The following is an 8,356-nucleotide window of genomic DNA, read 5'->3' on the forward strand; positions in this document are numbered from 1 at the left end:
CAATGTACGATGTTAATCAGAATAATGATGGGAAGTCTTTCTTGCATGACAAAATAACCTCTCAATGTTTACATACTCATCGATGGAGATTGAAAAATTAAAAATTCTAGATGTTTACCGACAATAAAGGGCGACTTAACTTCAGCACTTTAATTCTGGGCATGATAGTAGTATCCATACAACAAAACTACTCCTCATGTTATTGGCAGCACAAAAATTGTACACCACCAGCTTATATTCTGCCTCTAGTGTATTTTTTTTAAGAAAACGCAAAAGAATTTGCGTTTCATTTTATTGAACAGAAAGAAGACATCAAGGGTACAAACTCCACCGGAAGGACACACATAACACACACACATACACACGAACACTGTAGTGGAATCCTCAGTCTAGATGAAGATATTCAACTTTTGAACTATATATAGTTCTAGCAAATACTACGAAGGGTCTAAAGACTCGAAAATGTTGATCTGATCTCGAGCGCAGCTGCTCCTGGAACGAGGACCAATCATATCCACGCGGATCCTTGTATTTTTCTCTGTATTTTAGATCGTTGTGTGACGTTTGATACAGTGTTCTGACCTACGTCTGTCAAAAAATAAATGCCAGAGAGCGGACACGCCGTCTCTTACAAACGGAAACAATCGTCTCTTTCACGATGCCCAGCCTCACATACCTCACCCAGTTCGTCTTCTGTCTTGGTCCTTGCCGCCGCCGCTAATCACTTCAGAAACTCCATCTTATAGGCGATACTCAAGTGGTCGTCGGACCATCCCAAAACAGAGCCGCCTGCTACTGTGCAAATGAAAAAGAGATTAGTACACACTAAAAGTGAGATTAGCAGTAGTACTAGATGAGAAACGGCAGGGATGAGAGAGATTGAGGGGTTGGAGAGAGGAGGGACAAGGCAGGAGGGGACTCGAGATAGAAGAGACGAGCAGCCCGTCAGACGCCGTTCACCGCCGTCGGCCCATCTCGGCGTTCTCCCACCCAGGCCGAGACAGAGAGGCGAGCTACAAGGGAGCAGCTCCCACCGCCGGCTGAGAGAGAGAAGTAGCGGACTAAGAGGAGGCTGTGAAGCCACCGATGCCATCCGCGGTCGATCCAGGGCCGCCCAAGGTCCAGCCGCCAACCTCGTGTCGACCGATTTTCCGCCCCCGCTCGCCTTAGCTCCGTCTACAAGCTAATCGCGTGTTTCTGTACCAAGGTCCATGCGATTCGGGCGTTATGTTCCCGCAGTACGGGAAGGTCATGCGTCCACGGACATCACTCTTCGGCCTACCGTAGACGACGACGTCCATAATTTACGCCATTTATCGGTGAACTGTAGTCCAGCGGAAAAGCTGCTGGGACGCAGATCCCTATGGTCGAGCCACGGTTCTAATAAAGAGAGCATATGTGCTCGGGACCAGAAACACCTCTCCCAGACAGACTATTTATTATTATTATACTCATTTCCTCAACATTTTGTGACCAGCAGATTAAAATGTCAGGTCCTCTCTTTCTCTCCAATTGCAGGAAGGTGCTGCTATAACCCATTAATACCACCATCCCTTATTTAACAACAACAACCCAATTTCTTTCATTCAGAAAAAAATAATACAAATATAACTTTCAAGCTACAGCCTTCTCCTGTCTCTGATACATGGAGCGAAAACAAGCAAAACAGGTACCACTAAATCAAGCATGAATTTCTATTTCATTACTGCTACCTTCATGTACATTTCTTTTTATACAGCATGCCAAGGATGCCAACAATATATGTACTTCCAACTTATCATCAAATCGAAGCTAGCCAGATGTGTATAGAGGCAATACAGAAACTCAGGAAGAGTAAACGAACACTGCATTGAACTTTCCTGAGAGGAGCAAATACTGACCTTCACATCCGGACATCGCAATCATAACTGGATCTGATCATCCATTTTACAGGGCATCGCAATCATAACTAGATGATACCCCGCGTGTTGCCGCGGAAACTCTTGCTAAAATTGTTATTTTGACTATAAACTCATTATCGGAAAAGAATTAGAGAAATAAGAAAATATATATCCATGTGTTTTCTAATTTAAATTTTAATAGTTTTATGGCTTAGCCCTATCCCTTTTGAAGTGAGCGGATAAATTGTAAAATTAAGTTAGTGGTGGTGATTGCACATAAGTAGCGATTCGTTTGGTTTGCACCCTGTTATGTACTTGATTATTGAAACTGCTTGAAATAAAGTGAATCATAAGTTCTGCATGAAAACCTTAATAATTAAAATAGATATATAGAAAGAAACCGTTATTTTTTTAAATCATATAGCAATACAATGAAACTGCGGATATAAAATGGTTCTGCAGAATCGAAGGTGGGCAACCAGAAACCAATAGAAAGCAATTTGAGGTGGAGGATGTGCAGCACACATGTATCCATAAAGTGAATAACACAGAGGATGCTGCCATAGTGAATTTATGGAGTTGTACCCAAATAATTTTATCCAGCAAATCTGCAAGAACATAAATATTCCTGTTTCAACTCTAAAATGGAGTTTTGGCCACTGAAATGGAGATTAACGATAAAAGAAGAAAAGCTTACACGTGGTGCAGGCCGTGGAAGCAAAATGTGTCTCACGTTGTCTTCCCTGCACAACATTGTAACATAGATTCCTCGCAGAGTTGAGCCCTATAGAAAACTAAGCCCCCACCGCTCGCAATGGGAACGGGCCGTGGTTGCCCCCGGATCCCGGCCGCCACATACATCTCTCCCCACAACGACTCCGCTCCGTTCGTCTTCGAACAACGGCACAACGGCAACGGGTATGCTCTGCCAATCTCCGCCCTCCGCATTGAACACAATAAAGCCGGCCTTGAAGGCAGTAGAAACTGCTCAGACAATTTGTTCTGCCGCCGCCGTCTTAAAGGCACGTGATGGTGCTCTCATCTGCCGCATGGTTTTCTGACATTTATCGAGACTGTTCGATGTATCTCTACATTTATCGAGTAGAAACTGTTCGGTCCAACTGAGCCATCGCCGTCTCCATGTTAAAAACCACCCCCGTTCTGCCATTGACGTCGACCGCACCCTCCTACTCCATCTATGGCACTGGTCTCCACCATGGTAGCTCACGTTTTTAGTCTCTCTTTCTTTTGCGAATTCCTCAACATGTGTTTCTTAATCTTCCAGGTTACGCTCTGGCCTGGCTCGAAAGCTGCTTGATGTTAAACGACTTTGGGCATAGATCATCAAGATGTACTCGCAATTTTTTTTGCCAGATCTTTTTAACATTTTAAAATAGGATTAAAATGCATTTTTAAAATCAGGAGCATTTACAAAAATGTTTTTACACCTTTTACCATGCTCGCTCCTGGCACATCCTCCAATCTCTCTCCTCCGTCCTCCCGGAGCCGTCTTTTAGCGCCGCCTAAATCGACTTCTGATCGGATCGGTGGAGGGTTTTAGTGGGGTTCCCGGTTCCGGCCCTAACTCAACTTGCGGATTTCCGAAATAAAGGTGGCCAGCCCCAGCAACCAGCATCAAAATGATACTCATCCGTTAGTAACTGTGTTATGTGAAGGAAAGACATGAGGTAGGTAGAGAGAAGATACATGAGTAGAGGGCTTCCGTCCTTTCTCGTCCGCCGCCTCCATGAGTACCGTATCCATGTGCGTGGTCGATCCTTACTCCAATGAAATTAATCTCAGGCTGGTGGTGTGCCAATAAATCTAAAGAAATCTTCAGGTAGCAGATCAAGAAGCCCCAAATCCAAAGAGATCGGGTGGTGCCTCGATTGCTGATAGCATCAAAACTCAACCGGTTGTTGGGGAACATGTTTTTCGTTCAAATTTAGGCTTCTAATATTTATTTTCACTCAATGGCCTATGTATTTTTTTAGGAGCTACAAAGATGTGCTTGATTGTCAGAAAGTTCATCATTGACACTTTTGTAAATTTATGCATGCTTATTTCTCTAACATACATGTATTTGTTGATTTTCTTTTGTCTTACCAATGAAGATATATCTAGATATCCACCAAAATAGTTACAAAAGAAAGCTGCATGGGTACATCTTATATGATGCATGCATTATTTTGAAAACTTAGACTAAGAAGTACATACTATATGTTCATTTGCATGAAGCATAATTCTGATGCCCTAAGCGAGCGGGCGTGTTTTCGAAATGCTGATCAAAGTCCACAGGAGATGGCGTACGTCGGAAGCTAGTCGTCGGCGGAGGAAACGGGGGACAGCTGTCAACCCTTGCCATACAACCCCTTCTACAGTATTTCGGAGGGATTTCCTCTACCAAATCATGTTTTTTCCTTTAAAATCTCCGATTGATTGTGTTTGGAGAATTTGGTTCCCGTAACCATGGTTCTTTCCATGGAAAAATTGAATTAGGGAACATACACTTTATATTAATCAAATAACATCATACAAAGACTTCGTCATATGAGAATGGGCCATGGGTCTTTTGGTAAGCACTAGTAAAAATGCCCGTGCGTTGCTACGGGATAAAAAAAATAATAAAACATATAAAACATTTTCTTGTATAACATCATGCACCACATCCACAATATTTATAGGACGTCCCATTCATATACCCTTTCCTTGAGCAAAACATCGAAGTGTCGACATTGGTTTTTAGTCTTTATCGGTATAATCTTTCATGTGCTGTTGTGCAAATGTCTTCTCAGCAAGATCCCTCCAACATCTCATATATAAGTAAAACAACATCCATCGATAGAAAGTTGCAACGCCAGCATTCGATATTAGGATCAGATTCAAAACCCCAGAGAAGAAACAAAATCAATATCAACAGGTGCAAAGTTCATGACACATGAATTCATAAATTTGAACATATCTCAATCAATTTCGCGAAAGATATTCCAATGTCCTGCTATACATATATATAGTAGGCGCGGTGGCTCAACATTACCCAACTCCAATCACTCTAGCGTTATCCCAAATTTAAAAAGAAATATATATACCAGCTTTGCCTCCATTTCTATTCGCTCCTCCTTTGTGTGCCACTCACCTCAACCTTCAACTCCAGCACTGCACCTTCATTGCTAATCTGTGTGCAGAACTAGACTGACGACCATAAAACTATAGAAGATGGTACCATTATCGATGGAGGTCATGGTAGTGCACATAACAAACCTAATGATCCATTTACATTGGGATGTCACCATAAGTAAAAGAGCAGAATTTTAATGTATCAACCACAAACCTTGATCCTTAAGTATTGCATGATAGTGAAATCAATCTCCAGAGGTTTGCACTTGAAAACACACACACATCTTGTGTTTATAATTGAGATTGAAGTAGATACTGAGTATTGTCTCCTTAACTTTTTTCTTCAGAGAATCTCACTCGAGTTCATAAAGTTCTGAAGAACTGAAGAGTATAGTACACCAACACTTGGTAATCAATCAAAATATGTAGTACTGCACCCTGGAAATAAATAAATAGTTGAGCAAGCATACTGACCAAAATATTTTTAAATTATCTAACAGCCAAGAGTAGGCAACGGCCAAAAGGACGGAGACAACAATGTATTTTAGCATAAGTGCAACAATTGAATGTTAGGTCATCTAGCACCGATGTTTATACAAAGTATGAACACTAAACTGAGATAAATAGAATTCATCCAAACATGATATGATGTAATCACACTATGAATGGAAACCTAAGCAAATACAGTGATGTTTATGACCCACCCAATGAAAAACATTCTTAACTAATGTGATGCAAACAAATATTGGTAAATGCTTACGAGCATACACAGTAAAAGCAGATGTACATGTAATTATAGCTTTTATTATTCCTGAGATAAATGGCAATGTTGTCGTAATAGTTGGTACAAAAATCTGCAAGAGCATGGCATAGCGCGGGGCGCACAATCTCCACGCGGCGTAGTCTCTCGACCAACCAAACTTAGACCATTAGCCTTACTGGAGTAGAGCATTAATACGTTTAATTAGTAGACGATTGTTGTACCTCCGGATGTTGTTGGAAGTAATCCATGAGGCTGGCCCTCTTAACCCTGAATACCAGTTTCTCCTTTGTTCTTGGATTTCTCACAAATGCATTAACCAGAAGAATCATCTGGTCTCATGAAGCAAATCATATAGTCATGTAGAAGCCTTTTTCTATCACACACATTTTAATTTCAGATGTCCTGTCAAAAGACGCTTCCTGTCCCGACAAGTGCTGCATGGTGGTGTAAACATTCATGTATAGCTTTTCGTGTATTTAATGAACTCATAGAGGATCAGATACATAATAAAAAACAAAACCATGTTGTCATTCAGAGCACGAATCATATAACCCAAGCTTACATGTCTTACAAAGATAATCTAACATAAATTATACTCGACAGTACGTATACAACGAGATAAAACATCTTACATGTATGCATCCGTTCATGCAACGCTGCCACCATATTCCGATTTGTGCAGGTTAGATTGATTGAGTGGCAGCCACTACAGATAAGGAGGCGAATCGGAAAGGTAGGGCTACGAGCCCGCACCGTCACGCTCCTTCTATGCCTCCATCCTCGCCGCCGCGTGGGACGGAAAATATTGCATGCACTCGGTGAATGGTTAACCAAATAAACATGTACATATAACATGCAATGCCAATATTATATGTAGTACTGAAAAATTCCAAGAAAATCAACCCTATTTCTAAACATAAAGGGAGCTCATACCTTGTTGGGCGGAGCACATGGGGCGAGGACGGATGGCTACTGTGTCTGTAGAAACTGGAATTCAATCCTTGATCTTCGTAACTGAAAAACTGAATTAAGAAGATAGAGTTAAATCTTCACGACTGAAATACAACAAATCAAAACAATTACTCTTCAAGTAAGTTTTACGAAAAGCTATCCCAAGAGTATAAACAATGACAAGAGATATAATGAAAGAACATAAGTAATTGTGTCTTACTCAAGATAATGAACAATCATATTTCTAGGAAGACAAGGACGCTAGCTTTGCTTCTGACACTAGTGGAAAACAGGCCTAATGTCGCGGGTCGTATGACCCTTTTGTCGCGGGCGGCCAGCCGCGACAAGGGAGGCGCGACAAAAGGTCCCCCTTTTGTCGCGGGTGGCTTACGACCCGCGACATAAGGTCCACCACGTGGCAGCCGCGGGGCGCGCAGGGGACAGGCCCTTTTGTCGCGGGTGGTATTACCACCCACGTCAAAAGGCCCTCTACGTGGCGGGCGCACAACGCTGCTGCTTTAGGGTTTGAGGGGTGCAGCACCCCCCCGCCACCGACCGCCTGTTATTTCATTTTTTCATTCGAAAATAAAAGTTGCATATATTTGTACGCTACTAGAAGTGGTACACGTTCATTCATTATATATATATATAGATCGATCAAACAAATATTGGAAGCAAAAGTCGATTCCCCTTACATGTAGATTCCCCTTACATATATATATACATTTAGCTCACGATCGACAAGCGGTACTAACGACCGTCTATTTGGAGGTAGAGCATCTATTTGGACTAAACAAGCCTTTGTTGTTTAGTACTTCTTTAACCAAAAGTCCCGCCAGTTCCTCCGCAATTCCTAGTAGGTGTTCCTTTGGTTGGAGTTTGTCCCGCATGTAGTCCACCTATATACGAAAATGAGATGAGTATGACTATATCAATCTTGATAACGAAATATTGACGATAATAAATAAAGTTCTGAGTGTTATTGCTTACGTTGAATTTATTTTTGTTCTGCTTCTCAGTGGTTAACATGCGAATGGACTCGCAAACGTAGTATCCACATAAAGCATGTAGCGCACGACGCCTTGTCGAAGGAACAAGACAAAGTAGAAGCGGTGCCGTGCCTATAAAAGGAGCATCGATACGCCTTGCCAAGCAGATCAACAAGCCAAGCACAGTTTCATTCCCATGGATGAAGGAAAGGGTTGGGAAATCTCCCGTGGCGGAGCTTCTCGAAGATGTCGTTGGTGCACACGCCCTACGGCATCTTCGGAAGCTGCTCCTCGGAAAAATTTCCCTGCAAGCCCGTGAAAGACTCCCATGAACCTCTCGAAGGGGAAAGGGTTCTCATTATTACATAAATGTAGAGATTGTGTCTTGGGAACTATATATGAAGAATACATTATTACATCGCCATCTAGTGTTGTGATCTTCTACGCCGTAGCCATGGAGAATCTTCATCATTTAGTAAGATGCTTGGGTCAATTTTCACCGTGAAGGGCGGAATTTCTTTAAACTTATTATAATCTTCCGACATGTCTGTCTTGTCATCCACTCCCACGATGTTTCTTTTCCCCGAAAGAACTATGTGGCGCTTTGGCTCCTCGGTTGATGTATTCTTTTGTTGATTTCTTTTTCTTGATTTGCT

General features: G+C 42.0%; 1 long non-coding RNA gene across 1 annotated transcript; it reads right to left on the reverse strand.

The window, feature by feature from the left end:
- Nucleotides 1–5,114: 5,114 nt before the first annotated feature.
- Nucleotides 5,115–6,022, reverse strand: LOC124651877. The gene is made up of 2 exons (XR_006987521.1): nucleotides 5,982–6,022; nucleotides 5,115–5,435 (listed from the first exon to the last, which is right to left on the reverse strand). It is a non-coding gene; the product is annotated as an uncharacterized LOC124651877 (long non-coding RNA).
- Nucleotides 6,023–8,356: the final 2,334 nt, after the last annotated feature.

The sequence above is a fragment of the Lolium rigidum genome, chromosome 5, assembly GCF_022539505.1.
Source record: "Lolium rigidum isolate FL_2022 chromosome 5, APGP_CSIRO_Lrig_0.1, whole genome shotgun sequence".
Taxonomy (NCBI): domain Eukaryota; kingdom Viridiplantae; phylum Streptophyta; class Magnoliopsida; order Poales; family Poaceae; genus Lolium; species Lolium rigidum.